At 42.4% G+C, this 20,359-nt stretch overlaps 1 pseudogene; it reads right to left on the bottom strand.

Annotated features, from left to right (window-relative positions):
- Window positions 1-17,635: 17,635 nt before the first annotated feature.
- On the bottom strand, window positions 17,636-18,217 carry LOC131478266 (thioredoxin reductase-like selenoprotein T; annotated as a pseudogene).
- Between the last annotated feature and the right edge of the window lie 2,142 nt (window positions 18,218-20,359).

Genomic DNA, 20,359 nt, shown 5'->3' on the forward strand with positions numbered 1-20,359 from the left:
TGGGGTAAGCCACATACTAGCTATCATATCTAATATTTGTAATGTATAAGGGGAGGTAGGTCCCATGCTTTTGACAGCCATCTGCAACTCCTTTAGTATTTTCAAGGGAAGAGGCTCCCACTGTGGTTCATCATCATTATCATCCCCTAAATAAGATATTGGAAAAGCAAAAGATAAGTCACCTTTTCTTTTTGCCTCCTGTATGGCCCCCATGAATCCAGTATTAACTGTCAGTTTTTTACTTTCTCCTTTTTTCTTATTTGCTATCATTCTTTCAGTGCACATAGGGGGAGCTGAGGCTGCTGCAAACAGGTCCTCTGGGGGTTTCTGATCATGGAAATGATCCCTCTCTTCCTCATCATTATGATATTTAGCAGCCTCTTTTTCTATGTCTGACTCTTCACTACTACTCAACCAATCATCCCCAGGTTTTGCTTTAAGTAGATTAATTTTATTAGATTCCTCTGACTTAGTCTTATAATTTTTCCTATCTTTTTTATAAAAGGGAATTGCTTCTTCTTCATTCTCTATAGAAGGAGTCTCTTCAATCAAGAATTCCATTTCTGTTTTATCAGTTAACAAATCTCTTATTTGTATCCATATAGAAAAAGCTGGGATGGGGACCGCCCCAGGACCATGAGTTTCATAATATCTTCTCATTTCCTTTCCTACTCTTTTCCAATTTTGCAGAGAAAGGCTACCCTCTTCTGGAAACCATGGACTTACTTTTAGTAGGAACTCATAGAACTCATTTAAATTTTTCTTGGACACCTTACTCCCTCTGCCTTCGAGCATGTGTCCCAACACTGACAAGAACAATTCCTTGCCCTTGGAATGTGAATGCCCCATGGTAATTTACCTTCTCGTCTTCTAAACCTGATGATCCTTTATCAGGGAGCCTGCAGCGCTCTGACGAGGTCCTATCCTTGCCTGAAAATAATAAGAAGTAAAAGAAAAAAAGAAAGCTTACCGTCCCGATGAATTCTCAGGTCCCCGTTCGGGCGCCACCTGCGACGGACCGGCTCGGCCGGGAGCAATCAGTCCGACGGGAACAGGACCCCGGGAACGGTGGGCAAGGATTCGGCGAGTGACAAACAGACACGACAACTCAAGGCAGTTGTATCTGAGTGCATTTTGTAAAAGCAAAGCATCAGCTTATATACAATAGATTATTGCAAAGGGACATTTTCTTGCTTATTCATGTGGTTACATTTCTACAAACAATTATTCCAGGGAGGTAAGCAGGTCTGATGAAAAAAGATTGTTCTCTAATAGCCTGGTGACAGACTGCAGTTGCTGTTTCTTGTGGACACAGTTTGGCACCAGCTGCAGTTTTAATCATTAAGCGATTAGCTCTCATTGTGTTTTGTGCCTTACATTGGTTTTAATATTAACTTGTCTATTTTTCTTAGCTTTTCTTCCTGTATGGCTTTTTAAGTTATAGATTTCTATTATAATTTTCTTTTTAGGAATTCTCAAAAATAGTCCTAGGTAGGTTTACTAAAGCTAGTGACTTAATGGTTTTTATTCTATACTGCTTGCCATCCTTGTCCAGTCTCCTGTCAGAAGGCTTCATAGAACTATAAAGGAACATTGAGCCTTTGCCGCACATTAACAATATTATTCCAGCCATAAAGATAAGAGCAAAGAGAGTACAGCCAGGAATGCCAAGACCACCAGAGATGCAGCCGAATCCAGGAGGCATCCTTCCTTGAAGCTTCCGCCTCGGCCCGGCGATTTCTCACGCAGGCTCCACTGGAGGCGGCGTAACAAAGTGATTGAGGATGACTGCACTTTGGGAAGCATTCATATTGGATGGGTATGGGAGTAACACTAGACTTACCTTTCCTCACAGGTCAGCAGATTTCTCTGGGACTTGATTTTCTCACCAGTGAAATGAAAGATATAATGAACCAAGGGAGGAAGGGTCCAAGACATGGACTGTGGTATTTCACAGATATATACATGAGTTGAGTGGAGAATATCAACCCTCTTTTGTGATTTTCATGGGCTGGGATGGGAAAAGACTTCTAAATCTCAGTAGCTTTGTAGGCTTGTTTTTAATTTATAATCATCTCTGAGGCAGGCTTTTTTATTTCTGGAACTTTCAGGTAGCAATTGTATTAATCCAAGGATATAGGGACTTTCTCATTCTTAGGGCAAATGTTGCAGGATAAAATTACTACCTGACGCCCAAAGTTCTAGAAAACCTCAGGAGATTCTTATCCTCATAGGAAATTAGTTGCATTTCCAGCTGGGTTTAGACTTACCTCATAATACAACTGGTTCAGTTTTTCTCTATGAAGGATGCTATATCCCACATCTTTTATTTCACTGCAACAAGAAGTGAAATTATACAGCAGCATGTAATTTTTATACTTTATGGAGGGAATTTGCTTTTCCCATAAAAGCTTTTGTTGATGAGGCAGGCATTAATTTTACTTACATAAACCTTACAGAGTTGGTGCTTAGCACGCAGTTCCCTGTCATTTCCCTTTAGGGGACTGTTGTACATTATGTGGGGAACTTCAACCAAGTTATAATAAGCATTTTAAAAAGATATTCACACCCTACAGTGTTAATTTTTTCCTCTTTTCCTCTATGCCACTCCCAGGCACTCTGATCGTTCATGTCTGGTAACCTTTAACTAAGGGATTAAGAACTTTGCCTATCATCAGAAAAATCTTCAGTGGATCAAACCCTGCTGTTGGTACCTTCCAGGACAACAAATGAATATCAACTTTATTCCCAGAGAATGGAGAAGCTGTACTGAGCATGCCCAATTATTTTGCTAAGTTTATCCATAAATCTCTGTATAGGACTATGCCTCGCACCTCTGCCAAGAGGCCTGAGAAAGAGGGGAGAGAGACTGCAGGAATTAACACAGGAAGAAAGTGCCAATCTTTAGGGAATGAGGAATTTCTTTCTCTTTTCCCCTTTTTTTATTAATTGCATTGCATTATGTGACAAAATTGTATAGGTACTGGGATTCCTGCCCACCCCTCCCCAAACCCTCCCCCCATGGTGGATTCTTCCACCTTGCTGCATAACCACAGTTCAAGTTCAGTTGAGATTTTTTCATTGCAAGCATATGCCAAACATAAAGTCCAGCATCTTATCATCTAGATAAGTTCAACGGCTTCTTGGGGGACCATCTCTGGTCTGAAGGTAGAGCCAGCAGAGTATCATCCCGATCAATTTAAAGCCCCAGCATAACATCAGCAACAATTTACAATGTTATGGAGTTAGTGGACATAGTATTGAGTAACCAATATGTTTTAAAAAAAAAAATGCAAGTTCTGAACCACATCCTGTGACTTCTTCATTGACATTTCAATTTTAGTTAATATACAACTGGGTTCTATACACCTTAAAATGGCTATAGATTACTATTCAGCTGTCTCGTGCCTATTTTCATTGTAGTATTTAGCATTTTATAGTGTTGAAGCATAATTTTGCTGAACCTGGATTTTTTTTTTTTTTTTTGGGTAGTCTAGACTGGCTTATAACTCTAACAAGACATATGTCAACAGTTTAGAGGAATTTCTTCCATAGATAGATAGATAGATAGATAGATAGATAGATAGATAGATAGCAATTTGACCTCTCCATTTTAAGGCAACTGTGAGAGGTGTCACAGTTGATAGTGTCTGCTTGAGGTGACTAAAATGTTTTACAACAATTCCTCCCTACGTCTTTGCTCAGGACTCAGTTCAAAAAGTTTGTAGCTGATCTAGGATGTTGGTGAAGATGATTTGCCTAGACCTATGACATCCATGCAACAGGGCAGTGGATCTGTCTGCTCACACCAGGATGGTGAAGGAGACAGGGAAGGAAAGGAGGAACAGGAAAGGCACGGATGTGTGATCTATGCTCTCTTAAATACCAGGAAGTTACTAGTGAGTCTGGTTAAATATTTGGTGCTGGGCCCGGCACCTTGGCCTAGTGGCTAAAGTCCTCTCCTTGAACACCCTGGGATCCCATATGGGCACTGGTTCTAATCCCGGCAGCTCCACTTCCCATCCAGCTCCCTGCTTGTGGCCTGGGAAAACAGTCGAGGATGGCCCAAAGCTTTGGGATCCTGCACCCATGTGGGAGACCTGGAAGAGGTTCCAGGTTCCCAGCTTCGGATTGGCGCACTGGCCCGTTGCGGTTCACATGGGGAGTGAAACATCAGATGGAAGATCTTCCTCTCTGTCTCTCCTCCTCTCTGTATATCCAGCTTTCCAATAATAATAAATCTTGAGAAAAAAAAAGAAAAAAGAAAAAAATATTTGGTGCTGACAGAAAAATATATAGCAATTTTTGGGGTGTGTAGGGACTTTACTGTTTTTATAAGGAATGGAATATTGATATACTCACAATGGTATGGGAGGAACTGGATGACTACAGAATCAACACCCTGAGCTTTGCTTAAGCCCCTTCCCTGATTGTAGCTGATGTGAATCTGTAGTGTAACATCAACTGGCTTCACCAGCATCTCTCTTCATTAAAATCCTCCATTCTTCATCTTCCATAGGAGACACTGTGGTGTCCATTCTGCCCTGCTTCAGCCATCTGTCCTTTCATCTTCTGCATCTTTACACTTCTACCAGTATTCTCACGCAAGCCTAAGCCACTGTCACTTTATACATATTTAATCTAGTACCTATATTTATGATTTACAGTAATAGTCACTATCATTTATTGGGTGTCTGTTATGAATCAAAATCATGGCAAAGCATTTTTATTTTGTAAAGGCATCATATTTTTTTTCTCTCTACAATTGTTTTGATCTTAATTCTCTGCCCCTTACTACCTCATTCTGGAAAATGCCCTTCTTTATTCTGACATTGAGCTACTCTTTCCCTACTCCAAAATTGTTATACAAGGTTGCCCATACAACTTTCAACCTCCAGCCTACCTTTGATGGGAAACTCATAGTTTGCATTTGGGATTTAGAGATAGTACTTCTGGGATGGAGAAGCTGAGGGCATTTCTCTGCTGCTCCATCTCCATCTTTCTGTCCTGTGTCGAGGGGATGGAGCTATTGGGTAGGAGGGGATGATTTCACAAACCTGGAGTAGACATTACCAAGAGACTGCCAGATGTCTGACAGCACTATGGTGTTCTCCCCATCCCCAGGCTTTGCTAACCTGAGCAATGGGCTCTGCTTTTTGTGAGCTTATTGTATCCTGACAAAACCTACATTTCATTCTCCAAACAGAATGAAGTGTGTATTATTAGTTATTTTAAATTTTACATCTTAAAATATGTATTTATTTGAGAGAAAAGAAGAGAAAGTTTCCATTCACTGATTCATCTCCCAAACAGTGGGGAGCTAGGTCCTTAATCCAGGTTTCCCATGTGGTGACAGCAGCACAATTACTTGAGTCACCACTGAGGCCTGCTAACATCTCCATGAACAGGAAGCTAGAGTCAGAAGCCAGAGACAAAGCTTGACGTAGGCACTACAGAGTGCAACATGGACATCCAAGTTTTTGTCCCCTAACTTTTTTTTTTAATTATAAATTCAGATATGCAGAGGAGGAGCGAGTGAAAGATTTTTCATCGGATGATTAGCTCCCCAAACAGTCACAATGGTCAGAGATGCATGGATCCAAAGCCAGGATCTCAGATCTCCCTCAGGGTTTCCCACATGGGTGCAAGGGTCCTAAGGCTTTGGGCCATCATCAACTGCTTTCCCAAGGAGCTGGATGGAACATGTGGTCGCCAGTATTAGAACTGGTGCCCATATGGGATCCTGACTTGTTCAGGCAAGGTCTTTGCCTGTTAGGCCTCCACTCTGGCCCCGGAAATGTTTGCTGTTAACTGCAAGACTGTGTGTGTCCCTATTTATGTTTTTAAACTGAACAAAAATCTGGTTATTCTGATCAGCTGATACCGCCTGTGATACTGCAATTCCGTATGGGCACTGGTTCATGTCTTAACTGCTATACTTCTGATCCAGTCTCCTGCTAATGCACCTGGGGAAAAATGGGGCACATGCTTGATCTTCTGTTCATGTCGGAAACCTTGGTGAAGCTCCTGGATTTAGCCTATCTTTGCCCCAGATATGAGACCATCCTAGGAGTGAGACAACAGATGGAAGTTCTCTTCTCTTTGTATCTCATTCACTCCCTCTTTTCATAAATCTTTCAAATAAACAAATACAAACAAACTCTAACCTTTGAAAACAAATTCAGAATGGTATAACAAAATGAATCACTCACAAATCTAGCATTCAGAGACAGCCTCTGACAGAGTATGAAAATTCTTTGAAATATTCAGGATAATATTGAGCCAAAAGATAATTCAGTTTTATTGTAATAGTGTTTTATTAACATTTTGAAACACTTGCATGCATGATTTATAGGACCTTATAGGGTCCTTCATGTCAGTTCTAAACTTTAAGACAGTGGTCACTTCTAGCTTTTTTAAAAATGTAAGATTTAGGGCCTGGCACGATAGTGTAATGGTTAAGGTCCTCACCTTGAATGTGCCGGGATCCCATATGGGCACTGATTCTAATCCCAGCAGCTCCACGTCCCATCCAGCTCCCCGCTTGTGGCCTGGGAAAGCAGTCGAGGATGGCCCAAAGCCTTGGGAGCCTGCACCTGTGTGGGAGACTCAGAAAGAAGTTTCTGGCTCCTAGCTTCGGATTGGCACAGCACCGGCCATTGCGGCCACTTGGGGAGTGAATCATTGGACAGAAGATCTTCCTCTCTGTCTCTCCTCCTTTCTGTACATCGGCCTTCCCAATAAAGTAAATAAATCTTTTTTTTTAAAAAAAATGTAAGATTTAAAATAGAACTGCTTATGCAAATATGAAAAGTGAAGAAGAGATGGACAGTGTTTACAAGGAAAAACACAGGAATTAGGACATCAGGAAATAAGAAGTTGTCTTCTTGGCTCTAGGCCTCTTGGTCTTCAGATCCATTCTCCAGAAGGCAGTCACACCCTTTTTTGAGCACATTATAATGGTTAGCAACCTAAGGAAATAAAAACAAGTTTGGAACCAGATCCAGCTTCCTGGGTGTATAACATACACAGATGCACAGGCCTCCTCATGCTTGCCTCACTGCTGGTTAAACACACTGCTCTTGCTGTCTTAAATGTCCTATTTTTTATAATCAAGTATTATTCATAATCAAGAACCCTGTGTTTTTATTTTTAAATAGATGCTGCATGTTTTACAACTAGTTTTGGTTAGAATAATCTAGAATCAGGAAGAACCCAAGGAGCAAATTATCTGTAGGGGCCACAGCCTTTTGGGAAGGAGTAAGAGATCAGGGAGTAGGATGGCGCGGAGCAGGAAGAGACCACAGATATGACACTGGTTGTGTGTTTCAGTGTGGTCCATGGGTGTTAACAATTTCTTTGAGCTTTTCTTTACTGTGGACGAATTTTATTTCATTTTCAAAGACAAAGGAAGTCTTTGCTGCATGCATTATTCTGGGCTGACTTTTTCTTTTTTCAATTTTATAATCTGGAATGTGTCATTCTTTCTCTTCTGGCCATAGAGTTTCTTCTGAGAGATCAACCATGAGTCTGATTGTGATTCCCTCTATATGTCAATTGACTTTTCATGCGCATGTTTAAGGATCTTTTCTTTGTGTTCCATTAAAGCGAGCTTGATTATGATGTGTTGTAGTGAAGATGGCTTTTGGTCAATACTGTTGGGCGTTCTGGGACCCTCCTGTAAATTGTGTCCCAATTCCTTCTGCATAGTATTGAAGTTTTTCCTTTATTATTTTATTGAATATATTTTTACACTCAGCTTCTCTTTCTGTACCTTCTGGAACATCCATAACTCTTATCTTTTGCCTTTTAATGTTGTCTCATAAAATGTTTTTGAATATTTCTTTTTAGCTTTACCCAACTCAAGATCCAGCTTTTTTATTATTTCTCCTTTGTGACAAGAAATATCTTCCATTTCTGAGATTCTTTCTTCTGCTTCTTTCTTTCTGTTGTTGAGATTGTCCACTGACTTTTAAATTTTCTCACTGTGTCCTTTATTTTTAATAATTTTGTATGATTTTGCTTCAGTGTTTATATTTCCTATAAGGCATATTCCTTAAATTCCTAGAACTCCTGTATATTCTTCCCATTGCTGTTAAGTGGGTTTATAACATTTTTGAAGTCCTTATCTTTCATTTTCTTGATGTCTTCCTCAGCCTACTCTGAGGTTGGCAGAGGCTTCTGGTCCTATGCAGGGGTGTCTTCAGCAATATTCATCCTGCCTCTGTCTCTTCTTTTGATTTTAGTCATTACATTTCAGATTAGCAGATTCTTAACATAAATTTCTAAGCCGTGTCACTCACAAGTCTATAGGTCAATTTATTGATTGAGTTTGATACTTGGTTCTGCATTTCTAATCACTTGTTTCACTTGCTCTAGTGAGTTTCAGGCCTGGACTCTTGTGCTAAAATTCTACCAACAGGCTCCTTCCATAGCCCCAACTCCTGACTCACCACTCTCCAACTTCTGAGATTCCATGGTGTGGCCACACAGTTGCCTGTACAGAGTTTCTCCCACTTCTGATTTGATCAGTACCCAGGATTATGTAGACACCAGCTGTCCTAAATAACTAGGTTGTTGGTGGTGCTGATGTTTCTAGAACATGCCAGCGGTTAGATCTAAGGGCACCAGGACCTATCTGGATGGAGACTGCAAAATACTATGTTGGTCCTGTTTTTCCTTGGGGATAGTGCAATGACTGAGCCGGAAGTAATTTTGCTTCTAGCCTAGTGCATGTTCAGCTCGCTGTGGTCCCTCCAGTCCACAACCTTTGCCACAAAAACCAGAATCTAAAGTGGCATTTATGTGGTTCTGGATCTGCTGGCCCTAGGCCTGTGGGCCGCCAGGGCCAACTTTGAATGCAACCAACTGGATGCAAAGTTGGCAATGCTTTCCATGTGAAATCAACGCAATGTGTTGAACCAGAAACAAGCCTTCTCCTGGCCCAGTGCATGTGTAGCTCCCTACCTTTCTTCCAATTCTGCAGCCTTTGCCCTACTACACAAAATGGCACTTGTGAGGAACTGGGCTGTGATATAGCCTTGTTACTGCACTGCCCCTTGGAATCTGCTGCTCTGTCTCTGCTCTTGCTCAGATCAAACAAATCAGCAGTATGTGCAGCTTTTTTCTTGGGTTTACCTCTTGAGCTCCTGGTTCCACAGCTGGCTCTGAATGATGTTTTAGCTCAAATCACCACTCACCAAACACTGCTCTGTCATTTGGTAACTGCAGCACCATTCAGTTGTCTCTGCTGCTTCCTTGTGTCCAGGGACTCCAGGTACCCTTCCATTGTCAGCCTGTCCCCTATTATTTCCTAGAATCTTCACTCTGCTTTACCCTGGCTAATGACTCTCCATCAGTTTAAACCTTTCAATATTCTATGCATCCATCTTGTTTTCTCTGGTAGTATTTTTTTTTTCCATTTGAGATGATAAGATGGAATGGTGGATATAGACAGAGATAAAAATGCTAATGTTACAGATGAATAGTAATTGAGAGACAGAATGGAGAGCTCCCATCTGTCAGTTCACACCCCTAGAATGAGCAGGATCAAGTGAAGTCAAAGCTATGAGCAAGCCCTATTCTATTCTCCCACATAGGTGACAGGAAAATAACTACTTTAGCTAACACTGTTGTCTTTTAAAGTGTATACTAACAGGAGGTGAGTTAGGGATGAGTGTTAGGAATGAAATCTAAGCATGCTGATTTTGCACATGAACACTCAAACATTTAGGACAAACACACATTCTGGTTTGGTAGTCCTTCGTTTTGGACTTTTATTTCTGTTATTTATCCATTCATTCAAAAATTTTTTTTTTTACTGAATTCAAAGTTATTCTATAATAGGTATACAAATTATGTATTGCAATGTATTATTTCACTGCTTTCTCATGAATTTATCATAAATTCCAAGGCTGCTTGGTTTCCAAGGGTCTGCAGGCAGCATGTAGCCAGCTGCCACAAGCAAGAAACAAAGCAAAATGGTTCTCACTCACTTTCCTGTTCCTTTACCTCATTATCATAGGTCTCTAAATGTCTCTACATCAAACCTGGTAGCACGTTATGACTGTTTATTGCTCTCCTACAAATAACCACCATCAGATAATTTTGAAAAATATAGATAAAATGCTATATATGAGATGCATTGTCAGTTTTCTTTTCTTGAGTATTGCTTCCATTCCTCATCCCCTTACTAGCCAAAGGCTTTCCCTTAAATTCCTTGGGTTAGAAACTTCTTTGCTCTTATTTATTTATTTGATTTGATTTGAGAGAAAGAGAATAGAGTGGAAGAGAGAGAAAGAATAATCTAGTTTACTTTCCAAAAATCAGCAGGAAATGACTTAATCCTGGTCTCTAATAATATGGATTGCAGGGACTCAGGTACTTGAGCCTTTTCCCACTGCCTCCCAGAGTTTTCATTAATAGGATGCTTTGATAGAAGCAAAGTTAGGACTCTAACCAAGTAGTCTAATATGGATGCAAGCATCCCCAATGATGCTTTAACCACCATGCCAGGTGTCTGCCTCTCTTCCTTGTATTGGAACAGCCATCTGGTTTAACTTCGTCAACTTTGGTATTTTTTACCTGCATTGTCTTAGACAGTCCTACTTATTGATACTGGGTCTAGGTTGCCCTCATCTCTGGAAAGGGGATGAGTATATCTGCTTTAGAGGTAGATTCTTAAAGAATCTCTTTCTAAATATTGTTAAAGCACAGTGGGTTAAGCCATTCGCTTTGATATCAGTATCCCATATGGGCACTGGTTTTGTCTTTGCTTCGTTTTGGGTCTAGTTCCTTGATAATGTTTCTGGGAAAGCAGAGAAGATGGCTCAGGTGTTTGTACTTGTGTTCTTGCCACCATATAGAAGACCTAGATGAAACTCCTGAATTTTGGCTTCTGCCTGGCACAGTCCAGGCTATTGCAGCCATCTGGAATATGAACCAGCAGATGGAAGATATCTCTCTCTTTAATGCTGCCTTTCCAATCAATAAATAATTTCTATACATAATTGTGGCCTAATGCATAATATATGTGCATATTATATATTGTACACTTGATGACAGATGGATAGATAGATATATAGATAGATAGAAAGACAGATAGATAGATATGATTTACTCTCTGATCTCTCTGATGTTCCCCAGTTAATTCTTTGGGATAAATTGACAGCAGATAGAGTAACAGGAAGAAAGTTGAACCAGTGTGTTACATGTACACCTAAGGCAGTTAGACAAAGCCAAACAAGAGTCAATGAGAGCAAGGTGACTGAGGTTTATACAGAACCAGAGCAGGTGCATGGAAGTTCCAAGGGAAAGGAGTGGGTATGTATGGTGGTGAATAAGAACTGACATGGGTGGTGGGTCTCAGGACGAGGCATCTCATGCCTGGATCCTAGATGCCAGCCACCACATGCACGTGGTGAGGTGTCCCCAGGCCTGCCTGGGCTCTGAAGGGCTGCTCCCTTTGGGGTGAGTACACCGGTCTCCATGGCTGGGCAGGTCCAGGGCTCACCCGCCACCCTCATTGGGTGGTGAATGGGATTGGGGAGGGGCGCGACATTGAGCCTGGGAGTTTAAACTTCCAGCAGCCTCCTGACTGCTGGTGGGTCTCAGAACGGTGTATCTCATGCCTGGATCCCAGACACCAATCATCATGAGCTGTCCCCGGGTGGCCAGTGCGCCATTTGGTGCAAGACTCCCACTGCTGACCACCCGGGCAGGGCAGCTCTGCGGTTTTGGTTCTTTGAATCGCTGCTTAGGTAGCGCCAGTTTGAACCCACTGAGATTCTAGGACGTGAATCAATCGTATAGATTCCCAATGACAGTGACTCTTCCTTTGAAAAACTTACAATCACTGAACAATGCTGACCACCAAATACCAGTCCATTCCAAATCTATGACTCGGGGCTTGTCCAGCAGAATCATAACCTGTTACCTGACATGATGATGGATCAGGAGACTGGTCACTTAAAGCAGGGCCAAGAAATTAACTAGCACTTGAGAACCATATCCTGGGATAGATTCTGTGGGGGATGTGTGGGCCAAACCCTATGCAAATTCTAGCCCCACTGCTTAGCTCAAGGGTTGGGGTGGTGATGGACCAAGCTAGGTGTGACCAAGGAGCCTGCCATCAATCACAGGTAAAAGAACCCACAACAGTCTGGACTGGTCAAGGCAGCATCACCCAAATGTGCATTCTGAATAGGTTGTGGGGTGGGCCGGGCTGCAACGTCCACCAGCTCATACAGGCCAAATGAAGGCCAAACTGCGTTGGGCACTGGCCTAAACCCAATGGCATATATGAGAACTGGGTCTGGGAATGGATTAAGTGGAGGATCTTGGGAAACTCCTTTGGTAAGTCATAGCTGGTGAACATGAGGTCCAGACCTGGGGGTTGGACAATCTGGGCAAAGTAGGTCCAACAGCTGGGTAATGTGTCAATTGGTAATGGAACAGGGCTGAGCGGGCAGAACTGAGCAAACCTTAGCCCACAAGCAAAATTAGAAACCAGGATGGAGCATGGGTCATGCCGAGCTAGGCTCTTGCACCTAGTGGTCTGCATGAGGCAGGAAAACTAAGTCACACTGTCTAAGGCGAGGCCTGGACGATGAGGGGCTGAGCCAAGCTGAATCAGAGCAACCACTGGCATGCACGTGATCTATGGCTGGGAACAGGCCCAGTTGGGAAGCTAAGTGGACAACCCTAGCTGGGTTGAGGTTCCCACCGAGGGGAGCGTGGCCTGGAGTGGGGGCTGCATTCTGATCAGGAAATGGTTGTAGCCTCCATTGGCACAAGTGTGGACTGGGATTGGATGCACCGGGCAAGGCCAGACTCCAACACCATCTGGTGTCCTGCAGGACCAGGGTAGATGTGGGATGGACTAGGCAAGGTCTCAACCCCTACTGAGCCATGTGTGAGCCGTATGTGGGTATGGACGAGCCATGGCTGGGCTGAAGCATCCAACAGCAAGGACCAGTTTGGGTTGCAGGCCAGTCAGGAAAAGCCACTGTTCCTGCTAGGACAGGAGGTGAATTGCATAGGGCTGGCTGATTGACCCCTGGTATGCCTGAAATCTGGCATTGGGAGAGGTTCTGAGGGAGGAGCATGGGCAACTCCTCTGGCAAGACGCAGACCCGGCAGGTAAGTGCGAGAAACATGATAGGAAACATCCCAGAACAGGCCATGGAAAGTTTCCCACTGGCATACAGACCAGGCTGAATCAGTTCACGTCATCCACTGGCGAATCTGACCACCAGAACAGTGTGGGTCGAGCTGGGTTCGGTCTTGAAAAAACCAGTGCACAATACTGAATGCCAAAGTGAGTTTGCCTGTACAGGATGTAACTGCAGAGCCCAACCAGCACACATGATAACCCGGAAGGGAGGGGGCAGAGCTGGCAATGGAATAAGGGGTGGTTCCCTTGCTGGACAGCTACTCCTACTGGACAGCGTGAGCTGGGATGGGGGCAGACCAGATTAGGCAGGATTACAACACCTATGCGCCTCATGCGGACCAGATCAGGGAAAAGCCAGGCTGGACTGATTGTTCCCACTGGTGCAAACAAAAGTTAGAGTGGGTGAGGGTTGTTTGGGCTTAGTCACAGCATCAGCTGGCAGAAGCTGGCACTAGCGGTCTAATTCTGTCAAGTCAAACCACAGAACCACCTGGAGAGTGCATAATCCAGGAGTCTGAGAGGCCTGGGAGGGAAATAGTGGGCTCCTCCCTCTTGGGTTACTACGCCTATGGGAGGCCATGAAAACTAGGACAGGGGCTGGGATGGCTAGACTAATACCCAACAGCGTCTGTGTGGGCTGCATAGTTGAGCTGGTTAGATGGAACAAGGGTTTAATACCCATTGACATGTATGAGAACCCAGTGGAATGTGGGACAGATTGGACTATTACTACACATACTGGCAAACCAGGGTAGGGGGGCGGGCCTGGTGGGGATTATTGTGGGTTGCTCTGACAAGGCTGCAACTTCCACTGGTTTATGCGAGAGCCGAGCATGTGCTAGGCACAACCAGGCTAGTCTGCAATACCCATTGGTTCAAGTGGAAGTAGGGGCTGAAAACAGAACCAACCCAGCAATCACAACCACCAGCTGATTGGGGCGATGGACTGTGCTGGGTCCTGTACTTACTAGTACATACAAGAATCTGGTCTGAGAACACCTCAGACAAAGTTTCTTTGGGGATCTCCCCAATTGAAATGCCAGACTCAGAACCCTAACCAAGAAAAGACAGAAGACAGAACAGGTCAATCAACCACCTCAGCTATATGTTGGCAGTGAAATACTGGGCAAATGAAGACTTTATGATGGACTATGTCAATCGGTGGATTCTTCAAAGACCTCATCATGTTTGGAGTAGCAAGATTGGCAACGATTCATAACTGGTGAACCATCAAAACCACTTGAGCAAGAACCTCGGAGCATGCCCTACATCCAAGACCTGGGGAGGGTGGGAAATTGGGTGGGCCCCCCTTTAAACATGAAGGAATCAATATGGAAATAATAGTCTTATCCACTTCCCTATACCCCTTGAACCTTTTTTACCCTAATTAACTACGTAAAGATCGTCAAAAATTTAATTAAAAAATGAAAAAAAAATGAACTGACATGATGATTTTTTAATTTCAGTTTTGTTTATTCCAAATATTCTTTTTTCTGTTGTCGAATTCATCACTGGCTCATGTATTACACAGTGGCATCATTTTTCCCAAGAGTCTTTTGTGTTTCCTTTTTGTTACTCATGTGTTGGTTACTCAGTGGCGTGTTTTTTCATGGTGCTGTAATTTGTTGTCGTTGTGGCTGTTCTAACTCATACCAGTTGTTGACCTTGTTTCATGCTTCTCAATTATGGAAATGTATAGTGATGGAGTGCTGGGGTCTATCATATACAGATGTGGGGGAATAATGGAATGTACATCCCTGCCTTCAGATTAAAGATGAATTCCCAATGAAACTGTTGGACATGTGTGGACAATGGGATGCTGGACTGTCTGACATTGTCTGTACCAACAATGTTGGGGTACACACACTTAAAAAAGAGACTAATACAATTATGATTCCTTATGAAGGACTACACCATTGTAGTAAAATGTGGAAAATCTGTCGGGTGGTGAGAGTTTGGGGGGAATCCCAGCCTATATGAAATTGTACCACACAATTCAAAATTCAAAATAAAAATATATTGAAAAATAATCCTACTTCCTTAAGCAACTAATGCCATTTCTATTCCCAAAGCATACTGGTCTTGCACATTTTACACACTGAAGTATAAAGCCTGTTTTACTAGCATTTTGATTAACATGATGAACAATTTCTTCCATAATGGTCATTATACTAAAATGTCCAATAACATTAGCCAACCTGCCGGCATGTTCCATGGACTTCTAATTAATACACTAGTGTACACACATCTATAAACCACACAGTTATACCAATTTATAAGCAACAAATTCAATTGTTAGGAATATAAATTCAAATGTTTTATCAATTTATAAGCAACAAATTAAAAATGTTAGGAATGTAATAAAATTACGTTATAAAGAGCTTACTTTTCATAGTTTAACATTTTTTATTCATGTCTTCCACTAGATTTTCTTCACCAGACTCTATTAAGCTCTAGATTTAAATATGGCTAAACATAAAAGCGAAGGGTGACAACAAACTAGCTAAATTTTAGCAGTGTCTAATCACTTAAGGCTCTTCTTCAAAAGACACGTTATCCAACCTAAGGTAAACATGGAGAGAGCTGTATTGGAATCTTAGGTTCTTCACAGTTTGACCTGTCATGTCCATGGCACAAAGCCCACGTTTTGAATGTTTTCATACCATGAATTCAACTGTGTTGCTAGTGGAATGTCAGCTGCAGACAGAGCCCTGGAAACATTCAACAAGACATCTCAACTTGCAGCAGATAAGGAGTTTGGAGAGTCTAACTAACAAAGTTCATTTTAAGCTTTCTCAGACATAAAAATGGGAATTTGACCTTAAATTGTAATGCTTCCTTTCACTACATGAAGATGTCAATACTGTTAACAGATGACCAAAATTATTAACAAAAGCATAACCCTTAATCAATTTTGTGGAGTGAACTAGCAGACCAACCTCCAGAATGGTAAATTAGGTGTTACAGCATTATAAACATGGCAAATTAGGTGTAAGTCCAAACGATACTTCAAAAAGGTCATGGAGAGCAGAATTAAAGATGTTTATTCTGGTGCAAAAAATAATAATAATCTGTGCATAGTTTTTCCAAAAAGTGCATTTTCACTAATTTTGAATATTCTTCATATGTATGATTTCAATTTTTTACATCAAAATAAACTTACTTTTAACTCCACTTTCCATAAATGATTCAAACATCCTCAAAATAGATCGTAAAAATAGCTAAGTGTTAGACGAAACCAAGGCTGAATGACCTCACATGTCCTTAAATCCCTTTACTTCCAACATACCTATTCCTACCACTGGCTTTACCACTGTATTCCAATTTTGAAGTTGTATGTTGTATTGATGCAATATGATTATTTGTCCACACTATGTCTTATTTCTGCTAAGTTATTCTTACAGTCCATCAGTTCAACTTTGCTTAAACTGCCATTATAGAACTGTAGAATATTAACATTTTTTTCCAATTATATTCCTCAAATATAGTTCTAAAATATTAAACAACTTAAACTACCAGACAAGTGATCTCCATTCAATTAATATCAATGTTGCAAAGAGTCAATTGAGTGAACTTCAACTATCTAAAAACAGGAAGTGTACCTCAAGTGTGTGCCTTATGAAATTATCTGATAGCGAAAACCAAAAATTTGGAGAGATGACTGCTAAATACAATGTTAACAGGTATACTGAGCAACAAATTCAAACTTAACTGACATCTGCTTAGTTCTTGATTTAGTTAAGTAGAACGGCCCAGTTAATCAACTCATTAGACTGGTCAAGGCAAGACACTTAAACTACATAATAGGGCCAAAAAAACAGTTGGTATTATGGTAGTTCTGTGGCAAACACACACACACACGTGCGCATGCACTTATGCACATGCAAATTGGTAAAGTACTCTGGATATTGCATTTCCCCCTATAGCTTTGTATAATAAACACTATTCACAAATTGCAGTATTTTGTAAACTACATAAATTTGAATGGCCAAATTAGAGATGTCTAGTACTTGGGAACTTCAATTACATTCCCAGACAGGCTGATTTTTTTCAAACCATAAAAAAATTCATACAAAAGCACAACTGATACAACAGGTATCTTTAAAAATAAGTCAAATTTAACTTAATTTTCTTTTTCAAATAAGACTAAGAAAGTCATAAGCAATGTCTACATTAAAAAAGAAAAAAAAACAACTCTATTAACTAGATGAATTTAGGAGGGGGAGAAAACCATACAGTACGATTGCACTCCATGAAATGTGCAGAATTCAAAACTGTGCTAGCACTAAAAAACTCACTTGTGTTGAGGGTTCCTAAGAGGTATAATGAGTCTGCAAAAAAAGTATCTTGTCTGTACTAACAGCTTTCTGTCTTCAGTGCAGGCTTTCATAGTGTCAGTCATGCTGCTTTTGCAAAATTCCTTAATGCAAGAGTTTTCAGTGCTGTTCAGTGGGGCAATGATCAACGGTGCAGTATTGAATCCATGTTCACGTTGAGCTTCATTTCATTGTTGAGAATTTAAACAAGTTATTGCATGGAAGGAAGGTGACCAGATTCCAGTTGAGACCATACAGACACACCATTTAAAGCTATTTCAAATATACCTACTGACATATACTGCTACTCAATCATGTTGCTCAAGAAGAAAACCATCATACACGCATAGACCTTCTTTCCCTGGCCCCACTGCCAGATGCTAGGAGCTTGCACGCCAAAGAAAGCAAAAGGATCCTTGCCAATGATGATCAGGCCTATTAAGACTAGTTTGAAGACTGACAGGAAAGATGCTATGTGTCTCTATATTGGTTGAGGGAGGCAATTCTCTCCGTCAATTCAGATGTCTGGGTACCATTGGCTAATAACCTGCATGGACTCCTCAGACACCTGTCAATACCCTTAGGAAACACAGATCTGGAACATGGGCAAAGGCCCCGTAACGTTCTGCATCTTTAACATCTTCATGGCCACACTGCCCAGGTTGGAAGAAGCCTTGCTCCAGGACACTGCCAATGCCACCACCATGAAGAGCAGCAGAAGCCTCATCTTCACTGAGCCAGCCTCTATGTTGGCCCTCATTTTAAAGATACAGAGATAGGTGCAGTAGCCTGGCGGCTAAATTCCTCACCTTGAACTAACCAGGAACCCAAATGGACACCAGCCCTAATCCCAGTGGCCAACTTCCAATTGTGATCCCAAATTGTGGCCTTGGAGGAGAGTCAAGGACAACCCAAAGCCTTGGAACCCTGCACACATGCAGGAGACCTGGAAGATGCTCCTGGTTCCTGGGCAAAGCTGGGGGGGGGGCACCCTGAGCTCTGGAAGGAGCAGGCACAGGTGCTGGGACTCTTGGTTGTGAGTAGCACCTTTCCCCAGGCAGGGATTTCCACTGGGCCTTATAATCTCATCGTGGCCCCTCTCCACTGCCATACCCATTGTTACCTCCAATCACTAGGTGACTCTTCAGGCCTCCTGACTCACACAGTTAATCCTGATTGGACCTTGACTCTGTCTGCTTTTTCAGGTTTACAGCAGTTGGTTATGTATAAACTAAAATGGAGATGTCAATCAGGTAGTTAATGGATTTGATTTAGAACTTGCATTTTCTAACACATTGGTCACTCAGAAGCTTGTTGGTTTCCTTCTTGTTGTTGATTTTGTAGTGGCTTTTCATTTGAGGGGATGATATTCTGCCATCTTTTTCTCCTAAGTTATTTGTATTGGAAAGGCAGATACACAGATAGGAGGAGAGACACAGGGGAAGATCTTCAATCTGATGGTTCATTCGCCAAGCGGCGGCAATGACTAGAGCTGAGCTGATTCAAAGCCAGGAGCCAGGAGCTCTTCCGGGTCTCTCACTTGGGTGCAGGGTCCCAAGGCTTTGGGCTGTCCTCGACTGCCTTCTCAGCCCACAGGCAGGGAGCTGGATGGGAAGTGGAGCCACCAGGATTAGAACCGGTGCCCATGTGGAATCCCGGTGCATTCAAGACAAGGACTTTAGCTGCTGGGCCATGGCGCCAAGCCCCCCACCCCACCCTGTACAGTAGCTTTTAATTACATCAATCTGCCCTCAACTTGTTGCTTTGGCTCCGAGACCCATTTGATCAATGTGTCTTAGTTCAGAGTGCAAGGAAGAAAGAAATTCAGCAGATATAATATGTGAGTTTAGGAAAGAGCCCACATGCATGTGAATTTTAGAGAATAAAACCTACATACAGAGCCCAGCATGGTAGCCTAGAAGCTAAAGTCCTCTCCTTGAACGCACCACGATCCGTAAGGGTACCAGATTGAATCCTCATGCTTCCCACCAAGCTCCCTGCTTGTGGCCAGGAAGGGCAGTCAGGGATGGCCCAAAGCCTTGAGACCCTGCACCGACATGACACCCCACCGAATTGCTGGCTCCTGGCTTCGTATGGGCTCAGCTCTGCCTGTCACAGAGTGAATCATCAAATGGAAATTCTGTGTGTCTCTCTCTCTTTTCCTTCCTGTATATCTGACCTTTGAAAAAAAAAACCCTATAAATCTTTTAACATTTATTTATTTCTATTACAAATCAAGATATATAGAGAGAAGGGGAGACAGAGTGGAAGATCTACTGTCCGATGATTCACTCCTCAAGTGCCAACAACAGTCGGTGCTGCACTTCTACGAAGCCAGGAGCCAGGAATTTTCTCAAGGTCTCCGACTAGGGGCAGGGTCTCAAGGCTTTGGGCTGTCCTCAACTACTTTTCTAAGCCACAGACAGGGAGCTGAATGGGAAGTAGGGCTGTTAGGATTAGAACCGACGCCCACATGGGATCCAGGCTCATTCATGGCAAGGACATTAGCCACAAGGCCAACTAGTCCAGTGACAAAATAAATAAATCTAAAAAACACACAAACAAAAATTGCAAAGGTGAATCCTATCAGCTGCATTTCCCTCAGGTAGCATACTAGATAGTATCAATGCAGACAGAGTCAAGGTCAATCAGGAGCAACTGGGTGGTTCAGGAGGCCTGAAGAGTCACCTAGTGATTGGAGGCAGCAATGGGTGTGGCAGCAAGGAGGGTGGCAAGGAGATTATCAGACCCAATGGAATCCCCCACCTGGTGAAAGGTCCTTCTCACAGCCAAGGGTCCCAGCACCTGTGCCTGCTCCTACCAGAGCTCAGGGTGTGCCTCCCAGCTTCGCCCAGAGCAGGAAGTCACC

This window comes from Ochotona princeps, chromosome 2 (genome assembly GCF_030435755.1).
Source record: "Ochotona princeps isolate mOchPri1 chromosome 2, mOchPri1.hap1, whole genome shotgun sequence".
In the NCBI taxonomy this organism is placed as follows: Eukaryota; Metazoa; Chordata; class Mammalia; order Lagomorpha; family Ochotonidae; genus Ochotona; species Ochotona princeps.